Source organism: Crocuta crocuta, unplaced genomic scaffold (assembly GCF_008692635.1).
Source record: "Crocuta crocuta isolate KB4526 unplaced genomic scaffold, BGI_CrCroc_1.0 scaffold3, whole genome shotgun sequence".
Taxonomy (NCBI): Eukaryota; Metazoa; Chordata; class Mammalia; order Carnivora; family Hyaenidae; genus Crocuta; species Crocuta crocuta.
In genome coordinates this window covers 17465452-17476713 of record NW_027529934.1, presented here as the reverse complement: position 1 = coordinate 17476713, position 11262 = coordinate 17465452, and the positions used below count along the sequence as shown (strand labels likewise).

Below are 11262 nucleotides of genomic sequence, written 5' to 3'. Positions count from 1 at the left end.
TAGTAAAATGTATCTAAGATAGCTTTTATGGATATTAAAACGAAGAAATACATATAGAGCCTCTAATATAATGCCTGACGTCTACTAAACACTCACTGAGCGAGAGCCACTAAAGTTATACTAGGTAGTATGTGTTGCATTAGGCTGGTGATTTTCAGTTTTGTGGTGAACTTTTAAAAACTGTATTATATCTCCGACACTGACCCTAGAGATTCTGATTTGAAGTATTTGCATGGGGCCAGAGATCTTAAATGTTTTTTGAAATTTATAGGTTATTCTATCCTATTGTCTGAGGTAAGAACCACTGGTATAGATCAGTGGTCAGCAAGCTTTTTTGGTAAATGCCCAGGTGATAAGTATTTTAGGCTTTGCAGGCCATAGAGCCTCTGTCACAATTACTCAACTCTTCCATTGTAGCAGGAAAGTACCCACAGACAAAATGTAAATGAGCATAACTGTCTTCCAATAAAACTTTATGTACAAAAACAGACAAAAAGAGATGGTGGGCTGGATTTGGCCCCCAGATTGTTGTTTGCCAACCCCATCTGATATGAAGAGAGATTTTATTTGCCAAAGTCAGGGAAAGTATTTTATTTTTATTATTTTTTTTTAATTTTTTTTAATGTTTTATTTATTTCTAGGAGAGAGAGAGAGAGACAGCGTAAGCAGGGGAGGGTCAGAGAGAGAGGGAGTCACAGACTGAAACAGGCTCCAGGCTCTGAGCTGGCAGTCAGCACAGAGCCCGACGCGGGGCTCGAACCCACGAACCGCGAGATCACGACCTAAGCGAAAGTCGGATGCTTAACCGACTAAGCCACCCAGGCGCCCCTATTTTTATTATTTTTAACAGCAGTATTAAAAACCTTACGCATAATGACCTATGTTTGGAGTTAAACACAATTAACTAAACAGACTGAGCTCTTGCCTTCCAAGGAATTCGTTTCTAAAACAACAATAGCACAGACATAATATTTATAAGTAATCTGTATGACTAATTGTCATATAAACAGATGACTATACTAGACTAAATGTGAAACTGAGTTCAGAGGTGGGCAGATTTTCCTAATGCTCTTGATTTGCAAATATCAGGTAAAATAAAAGGAGCATTCAGTAACCCATGGAAACAGGAGAACAATACCCCAATCCAGCCCCCCTCTTTAAATAGGAGGCACTAAAGGAGCATCTTTTAGATCCTTAGAGCACCTGGCTGGCTTAGTTGGTAGAGCATATGACTGTTGATCTTAGGGTCCTGAGTTTGAACCCCACATTAGGCAGAGAGATTACTTGGGGAAAAAGGAAAAAAGAAGGGTTCTTAAGTGGAACTTCATGGCTCTCTACATGGCCGAATTTGTCTTTTCTCAATTGTCATTTCTTCATCAAACACATTATTGTCCTGTTTATCTTTTGAGGTAAATGGCTACATTATGGTTGCAGTTTAATGAAACATGTGACTGTTTCCTTTTTTTAACCTGGAACAAAGAAAACTGTTTTGCTTTCTCAATAAGAATGGCAAATTAGAAGAAAAATCCATGGACCAACTTGTGCGTGTGTGTGTGCGTGTGCACGAATATATGGGTATGTTTAAATCAAGTGATTGGTAATTTAGTAAACCTCTGCCTACGTCTGTAGAAATGATGCAATCCTAGTTGTTGGGTAGGGCAAGATTCTCCTACGTCTCCTTGTATTTCTGAAAGATGGAAATACATAATGAGTTATTTATAATTTTACGGCTGCCCAGTTCTTGCGCTCCCCTCCTTACACTATTTGGGCCATTTGGGAATTTCGTGGGTGGCAGGACTCTTCTCCCACTACAGGGGCCAGAAGGTCCAGATAGTTGCCTTCTGCCTTCCACATCCCACCCCCTGCCCCACCCCTACAGTAATCCTAGGAAGAAGGAAAGTGACCTAAGCCTGGTAGACTGGATGGTGTTACTTGGGACTTTGAATCTGGACTGAGTCATGAAGAATAAGCAGAATTCATTCCATTTGCATGGGTATATCCAGTCTGGTGGCCCAATAGCAGCAATCTCTGGAGTGGTACTCAGCGTTCACTGGCAATGCAGTGGGTACCCTAAAAGGTCATTTCAGGACTGACTTTACCTGTGGTTCTGGCTATCTAGCTTCCCTCAACTTCCTTCCTTAACATCAAAACTGTGATCCACTGAAAGGTCCTCCAGAAAATTCCCTTTTCTGAGAAGGCTTAACATATAAAGGAAGCTTACAGAAATCAAGGGATTGCAGAAATAATATATTTTCAGGGCGCCTGAGTCAGTCAGTTAAGTGTGTGACTCTGGATTTCGGCTCAAGTCATGATCTCACGGTTTGTGGGCTCAAGCCCCAAACTGGGCTCTGTGCTGACAGCATGGAGCATGCTTGGGATTCTCTCTCTCTCTCTCTGTCCTTCCCCTACTCAGTCATGTGCTCTCTCTCTTTCAAAATAAATAAATAAACAAACATTAAAAAAACCCAAATAATCAATTTTCCCATTTGTCATATAGTTTCCCTTTACTCAGTTTAATGGAAGTTATCCATGTTCAGGGTTTTTTTGTTTTGGGGTTTTTTTTTGGGGGGGGGCACTGATTTTTGTAACTCCAGTCATTAGAGTTTCAAAACTTAAGAGTCTATCTGTATCCATTGCACTTAAACTTAAGTGAAGGTGTCCTAAATTACATGTTCCTTTCTGTTACTCAGTGCATTGATTATACCCAAATAATAAGCACTCCTCTCAAGATTTTGATTTGTTTCTTTTTTTCACTCATTCTGCCAAGAATGCCTGCTGCCTACATTAAAAACTACTATTGTGCACATTTCTCAAGGAGAACGTCTCTGTATAAATCTCTCCTGGCTAAAATTTTTAGGGATGAAAAATGCTTTTAATTTTTTTCTTGAATTCCTTCTGCTAACAAGAATCTTCCTAATCAAGCATTTCATTTCAGGCAATCAAAGCCCTCTTTGCTAAAATTACATGGAAAAGGGATTCTTTTTTTTTAATTTTTGCAAAAATATTTCAACGACCACAATTGAAGTGTTCATCTTCTGCAGAGACTTATAACCTTGTTTCTGCAAATTTAATCAAGCCCCAGATGTTCTCAACTAATGATATAAAAGTCACATAATGAAATTAATTTGCACCCACTTTATCACAATCACAATAAATATCTGATAACTGGTTAGGTCCCAGTCATTGCGCTGTGGTAATACAGCAGTGAACATGACAGAATCTCTTCCCTCAGAGCTTACAGTTTAGCAGGGAAGATAGAATACTTATAAATAATTAAGCAACCACAAGTGTGAAGGCCAAAGTACATGGCATGTTTAACAGTAAAAAATTGACTGAGTCTAGGATGAACAGAGGTTTCCTCAATAAAATGACATTGAAACTGAAGGCTATAGGATGAGTAGAAATGAGCGAGGCAAAGAGAGAGAGCAAAATGTTTCAGGCAGAGGGGCCACCTGGTTGGCTCAATCAGTGGAGCATGTGACTCTTGATCTTGGGATCATGAGTTCAAGATCTATGTTGGGCATAGAATTTACTTTAAAACAAACAAACACAGGGCGCCTGGGTGGCTCTGTCAGTCAAGTGTCCAACTTCAGCTCAGATTGTGATGTCATGGTTTGTGAGTTCAAGCCCCACATCTGTCCCTGTGCTGACAGCTCAGAGCCTGAATCCTGCTTTGGATTCTGTGTCTCCCTCTCTCTCTGTTCCTCCCCTACTCGTGCTCTGTCTCACCCCTCTCAAAAATAAATAAACATTAAAAACAAAAAAACAAAAACCCTACAATCTTTTGAATTTGGAACTCCAGATAATGACAAAGAAGTGTGAGTGCTTTTCCAAAATTTGGTTAAATCATCAAAACTCTTCCTATTAGACCATCCACTAACTTCCTGCCTATTGCTATAAATGAATCACTGGTTCAAAATCACAGGCATATAATTCCCTGAAGAATGCTTGCTTGGTCTGCTCATATTTATTTGTAATTCCAAAGATCCCAGTCCCTTATTTTTCCTTCTTTCTTCCCTCCTACCTTCCTTCCTTCCTTCCTCTCTACCCTCCCCCCCACCATCTTCTCTCTCTCTTTTTCTTTCCTTCTTTCTTTCATACAGGCTTTGACTCACTTTATTTTTCTCATATAAAACTATGTGGTAGCCACAGCTGGAGCCTGGTGTGGGCCTCTAGAAGATGTCAGTAAATTTCTGATAGGGAAACTTGGTGAACACAGTGTCTTTCACAGTGTCTTTCACAGAGGTCAGGGGTGAGACAGCTGCAAGTCTTGGACCTGGCATCAAAAGTTGCCTGTGTGACAGTGCAGCCTTGGCCGAGGTGTAACAGTCATCAATACTGGCCATCGTCAGTAGCTTCTTGGGCACAGGGGCTGGGACAATGCCTCTGGGGGTGACGATGAGGTACACCTGTGCAGAGATATAGCAGCCGGTCACCTTGTGAGGGGCAGCATGGGCTTGGCTGATATTGTTCCCCTAGTAGCTTCAGAGCTCAGGGACGATGGAGAGATTGGCCTGGATCATGGCCCCATTGGATGGCAGTGGCTACTCCTTGGAGCACTAAACACTCAGACTGACCTGTCCTTTGTAACCCCTGATGGCCACAAATGCCTGAAACCTGGTCAGCTGGCCAGCATGTGCCTACTTTTGCACAGGCAGAGTCTTCAAAACTTTCCTTCATCAATGGTGAGGGAAAACAAAATGATCTCAGATTCCGTGATGGGCGAAGAGAAGAGATAGACCTCCTCTGGGGACTTGGTTTTCCTGTCTTTGACCAGGCAGCCCAGCTTGGAGACAGAGATCCACTCCTTGTTTTTGGCTTTGCCTCCTGGAGCTCCTGGTCTCTGAGGAAGCTTCCTGGCCTTCCATTCAAGGGCCCTCCCACAGCACCTCCATCAACTGCCATTTGTTGTTTTCTCAGAGTTTTCTTTCTTACCTGGCTAAGATTGTGGTACGATTGTTGCTGTGTACCCAAGCAAGCATTTTATACAGTCATACCCAGAGATATTGCAGATTGGGTTGCAGATCACCACAATAAAGCAAATATCATAATAAAGTGAGGTGAATGAAGTTTTTTGTTTCCCAGTGCATTAGCATTGTGCAATGGCATTATGTCTTTTTTAAAAAATGTAAATACCTTAACTAAAAAATACAGTAAACTTTTTTTTTTTTTTAATTTATTTCTAGGAGAGAGAGAGACAGCATGAGCAGGGGAGGGTCAGAGAGAGAGGAGTCACAGACTGAAACAGGCTCCAGGCTCTGAGATGGCAGTCAGCACAGAGCCCGACGCGGGGCTTGAACCCACCAACGGCTAGATCATGACCTAAGCGAAAGTCGGATGCTTAACAGACTAAGCCACCCAGGCGCCCCTAAAAAATACAGTATCTTACAGGAAGCAGTCCCCAGTGCACTTTAGCACTTTCTCACTTGTGAGCAGGCAAGTCTGCCTCCCGTTGGGAATGAGACCAAGGCTGTCTTATCTCTAGGCGATCTCAGCCTAATGGCAGAGCCTGGCTGAGGTTAGAGACATGGCACTGATCCTTCACCTCACCTCAGGAACGGGGTTGGGGGTTTCCTGCCCTGCCCTTCTCTGGATTTTAAGTGTGTTAACAGTGCCCTCCATTGTCTTCCATATTGATGAAGTAAATGAAACCTTTTAAAATGATGGGGCACCTGGGTGGCTCAGTCAGTTAAGTGTCCAACATCAGCTCAGGTCATGATCTCAGGGTTTGTGAGTTGGAGCCCTGCATTGGGCTCTGTGCTGACAGCTCAGAGCCTGAGCCTGCTTTGGATTCTCTGTCTCCTTTCCTCTCTCTGTCCCTTCACTGCTTGTGCTCTCTCTCTCTCTCTCAAAAAAGTAAATAAATAAACACTAAAAATTTTTGTAAACATTAATATTGGGGCACCTGGGTGACTCAGTCAGTTGAACATCTGACTCTTGATTTGGGATTGGTCATGATCCCAAAGTTGTGGGATTAAGCCCCACGTTGCGCTTTGTACTGAGTGTGGAACCTGCTCAAAGTTCTCTTTCTCTCTCCCGCTGCCCCTTGCCCTTTTCCCCGCTCACACACACACACACACACACACACATACACACACACACTCTCTCTCTTCTCTCTCTCTCAGAATAAATAAATAAATGAAATAAAATAAATAAATTTTAGTCTAAAAAATACTTTGTTGTTTAAAAATGCTAACCATTATCTGAGCTTTCAGAGAGTCATAATCTTTCGGCTGGTGGAGGGTCTCGCCTCAATGCTGATGACTGCTGACTGATCAGGGTGGTGGTTGCTGAAGACTGGGGCAGAAGTGGTAATTTCTTCAAATAAGACAACAATGAAGGTTGCTGCATTGATTGACTCTTTCTTTCATGAAAAACTTCTCTGTAGCATCTGATGCAGTTTGATAGCATAGAACTTCCTTTAAAATCAGGATCCTCCGATCCTGTCAACTCTTGTTGCCTTATCAACTAAGTTTATGTCATATTCCAACTCCTTTGTTGTCATGTCAACAATCTTCATGGCATTGTCACCGGGAGTAGATTCCAACTCAAGAAACCACTTTCCTTGTTCATCTGTAAGAAGCAACTTCTCACCAGTTCAAATTTCCTCATGAGATTCCAGCAATTGAGACCCATCTTCAGGTTCCATATCGCATTCTAGTTCTCTTGCTATTTTCACCACATCTGCAGTTACTTCCTCCACTGAAGTTGTGAATCGCTCAATGTTATCCAAGAGGTATAATCAACTACTTCCAAATTTCTGCTAACGATGATATTTTGACCTCTTCCCATGAATTGCAAATATTCTTTTTTTTTCCAAGTTTATTTATTTATTTATTTATTTATTTTGAGAGAGAGAGCGAAAGAAAGAGAGAGAAAGAGAGAGAGTCTGTGAGAAGGGGAGGGGCAGAGAGAGAGAATCCCAAGCAGGCTCAACATTGCCAGTACAAAGCCTGATGTGGGGCTTGAAACTATGAACTATGAGATCATGACCTGAGCTGAAATCAAGTCAGATGTTTAAGGGGCGCCTGGGTGGCTTAGTCGGTTAAGCGTCCGACTTTCGCTTAGGTCATGATCTCGCGGTTCGTGGGTTCGAGCCCCGCGTCGGGCTCTGTGCTGACTGCCAGCTCAGAGCCTGGAGCCTGTTTCAGTCTGTGACTCCCTCTCTCTCTGACCCTCCCCTGCTCATGCTGTCTCTCTCTCTCTCCTAGAAATAAAAAAAAAGTAAATAAAAAATAAAAAAAAACAGAGTCAGATGCTTAACTGACTGAGCCACACAGGTGCCCCTGAATCACAAATATTCTTAATGGCATCTAGAATGGTGAATCTTTTCCAGAAGACTTTCAACTGACTTTGTCCAGATCTATCAGAGGAATCACTCTCCATGGAAGAAGCTCTAGCCTTATGAAATGTATTTAAGTAAGAAGACTTGAAAGGCAAGGGGCACCTGAGTGGCTCAGTCAGTTAAGCATCCGACTTCTGCTCAGGTTTATGATCTCACGGTTTGTGGGTTCGAGCCCCGCATTGGGCTCTGTGCTTACAGCTGGAGCCTGGATTCTGCTTTGGATTCTGTGTCTCCCTCTCTCTGCCCCACCCCTGCTTATACACACACACTCTCTCTCCCTCAAAAGTAAACAAATATTAAAAAAATTTTTTTTAATAAGTTGAAATTACTCCTTGATCCATGGGCTACAGGGTGGATATTAGAAGTCATGAAAACAATTTTAATCTCCACTAAAACTCAATGGGGGTCTTCAAATGAGCAGTAATATTTTGAAAGAAATCTGTTTTCTTGAACAGTAGTTCTCAACAGTGGGTTTAAAATATTCAGTAAACCATGCTGTAAACAGATGTGCTGGCATCCAGTCTTTATTATTTCATTTCTAGAGCACAGGAAAAGTAGATTTCACACAATTCTTAAGGGCTGTAGGATTTCCAGAATGCTAAATGAGCATTGGCTTGAAGTTAAAGTCACCAGCTGCATTAGCACTAACAAGAGTCAGCCTGTCCTTTGAAGTTTGAAGCCAGACATTGCCTTATCCTACATGGTATTTTCTTAGAATATAATATAAGAATTTATTCTTCTAGGGGCGCCTGGGTGGCTTAGTCGGTTAAGTGTCCGACTTTCGCTTAGGTCACGATCTCGCGGTTCGTGGGTTCGATCCCCGCATCAGGCTCTGTGCTGACTGCCAGCTCGGAGCCTGGAGCCTGTTTCGGAGTCTGTGACTCTCTCTCTCTGACCCTCCCCTGCTCACACTGTCTCTCTCTCTCTCTCTCTACTAGACATAAATAAAGCATTAAAAAAAAATTAAAAAAAAAAAGAATTTATTCTTCTAAATGCTTATTTATTTTTGAGAGAGTGCAAGCAGGGGAGGGGCAGACAGAGGGGGACAGAGGATCTCAAGCAGGCTCTGTGCTGACAGCAGCATGCTTGATGTGGAGCTCGAACTCATGAACCGCAAGATCATGACCTAAGTCGAAGTCAGACACTCAACTGATTGAGCCACCCAGGTGCCCCAAGAATTTCTTAGAATATAGGAATATAAATGTATTTTCTTAGAATCATTCTTTTGTTTATTGTAGCACCTTCCTTAATCATCATAGGTCGATCTTCTGGAGAACGTGCTGGAGCTTCTACATTTGCACTTGTTGATTTACTCTCTGCTATTATGAAGGTGGCCTCTCTCCTTAAACCTCACAATTCTCTGCTGGCTTCAAGCTTTTCTTTTCCAGGTTTCTCACTTCTCTCAGCCTTCATAAAGCTGAAGAGAGTTAGGGCTTTTCTCTGGATTAGGCTTTGGCTTAAGGGAATGTTGTGGCTGGTTTGATCTTCTATCCAGACCACTAAAACTTTCTCCATATCAGCAACAGGCTGTTTTGCTTTCTTATCGTTTTTGTGTTCACTACAGTAACGTTTTTGATTTCCTTCAAGAACTTTTCCCTTGCATTCACAACTTGGCTAACTGTTTGGCTCATGTGGCCTGGCTTTTAGCCTATCTGGGCTTTCAACATGCCTTCCTCACTAAACTTAATCATTTCTAGCTCTTGATTTAAAGTGAGAGACGTGTGACTCTTTCTCTCACTTGGACACTTGCCATTGCAGGGTTTTTAATTGAACTAATTTCAATATTGTTATATCTCAGGGAAGAAGAAGGCCTGAGAAGGTGAAGAGAGATGGTGGGGGGAGGTGGCTGGTGGAACAGTCAGAACACACAACAATATTTATTGATTAGGTTGGCCATCTTATATGGGCATAGTTAATGGCACCCCAAAACAATTATTATAGTAACCTCAAAGATCACAGGTCACCTTAACAAGTATAACAATAATGAAAAATTGGAAATATTTCAAGAATTATCAAAACATGACACAGAGACGTGAAGAGAACAAACACTGTTGGGAAAATGTCACCAACAGACTTGCTCGATGTACAGTGGCCACAAACCTTTGGTTTGTAAAAAACACAATATCTTTGAAGTTCAATAAAACAAAACACAATAAAATGAGGTGTATCTGTATGTGCAAAGTGCCTCATAGTTTCTTTCTTTAAAGTTTTAAAAAATACTTATTCATTTTTGAGAGACAGAGAGAGAAAGAGTATGAGCTGGGGAGGGGCAGAGAGAGGAGGGAGACACAGAATCTGAAACAGGCTCCAGGCTCTGAGCTGTCAGCACAGAGCTCAACGTGGGGCTCAAGCTCACAGACCACATGATCATGACCTGAGCTGAAGTTGGACACTTAACCAACTGAGCCACCCAGGTGCCCCTAGCACCTCATAATTTCTTTGATAAGATGCATAAACTTCCATGGCATTTTATCAATTCAGACTTTTTAACCTCAGGTAGCCTTGATATTGATAAGCTTACTCGGAGGCTCAGTGATGCTTGTATTTTTAAGTAGCTTGGAAAAACCTGCTAAGCCAGGCTGTTGGAGATGCAAAAATGAAACCCAGATTGGCAGGGGCAGGGGGTGACAACCACCAGCACAACTACCACCGCCACCCTCATTACTGTATCAGTAAAACATTCCTCATGTCTAGACATTGTGTTGAAAGTTTTATGTTCATTATGTTGAATCTTTACAATCCTAGAAGATTGGTATGATCAGCAGCATCTTACAAAATAAGGCACTGACGTTTCTAAAGGTTAAGTAACTCACCCCAAATAAAACAGAGTAAATAACAGAGCTAAGATTCAAAACCAGTTCTGTTCATTCCAATGTACGCGGCCTACATTATTAACAGTGCTGACTCTCTTGGCCATCCCCAAGTAGACTGACGATTTGACTCAGCTAATAAGATAAAGAACTGGTCGTGAGCCTGTTTGCCTCAGATGCATTTCTTGCCTTCTCTGATCTTCTATCACAGGCAGGACTGGCTGGCTTCCTGGTGTGTGTGGCTAATAGGAGGAGTTTAGGGAGCACCGAGAAAATGAAGCCAGGCCTTTTCTCATCAAACCCTCTTCCACCTGCTTTGTGTGGCATCTTGGGCATCAGCCATTTCCTTCTTTATTTCAGCTACAGCTAAGCAGGCTTCCACCAGGTAGGTCTAGACCCTGGGCTTCTTTAACAATCCTTCCTCCCTTTCTCCCTTTAGCCTAGTGGCATCCTACTGTGGTTAATCTAAAGCAAGAGTCTTCGGTATGGAAATAAGTAGATGTGCTTGTTCCTCTTGGCTCTGTCACCATGGCCACTACTAACTGGTCCAGGGGAGTGGTTCTAACTCAAGAACAGCCTGCTATTGGCCAGCAGGCTTCTTATGAAGGAAACTGGAGCAAAAGCTTTGCCATCAGGTCTTAGCAAGAATCTGTCTGGTGTTTGATCTATAGATTTAGGGGGTCAGTTAGTTGGTAGGAGCAAAGGCAGAAAGTCGTTCTGAGAGAAGCAAAGGCAAAGAGAAAATACATTATGTCAATTGCAGAACACTCGGGAAAGATCAGCAAGCTCTTGTTATTGGGGCGGCGGATGCTTTATCTGTGCTGGACCTTGAAGAAACTTCTGGTTTTGAAACCGCATTACAGTTTCTATACTGTAGAACCAGTATACCAGTGTACCGTCCAGTTCAGCTATACTTGGGTTCCCATTATTCCTGTGTGACCCAGTCAGGGACTGTGTCACTTCCTGCTTTCCGGGTTGGTCGAAACTTGTGGCTGAGATTCCTCCTTCTACTCTCTTGTTAAAAATTTCTCCGGTATCTTTCCAATAAACTGTTCACTCCCTGACATAACCTGGGTGTGTTCATATTTTCGCACAACCAATTTAACC

At 42.3% G+C, this 11262-nt stretch overlaps 1 pseudogene; it reads right to left on the bottom strand.

The window, feature by feature from the left end:
- Positions 1–4125: 4125 nt before the first annotated feature.
- On the bottom strand, positions 4126–4905 carry LOC144230769 (small ribosomal subunit protein uS5 pseudogene; annotated as a pseudogene).
- Between the last annotated feature and the right edge of the window lie 6357 nt (positions 4906–11262).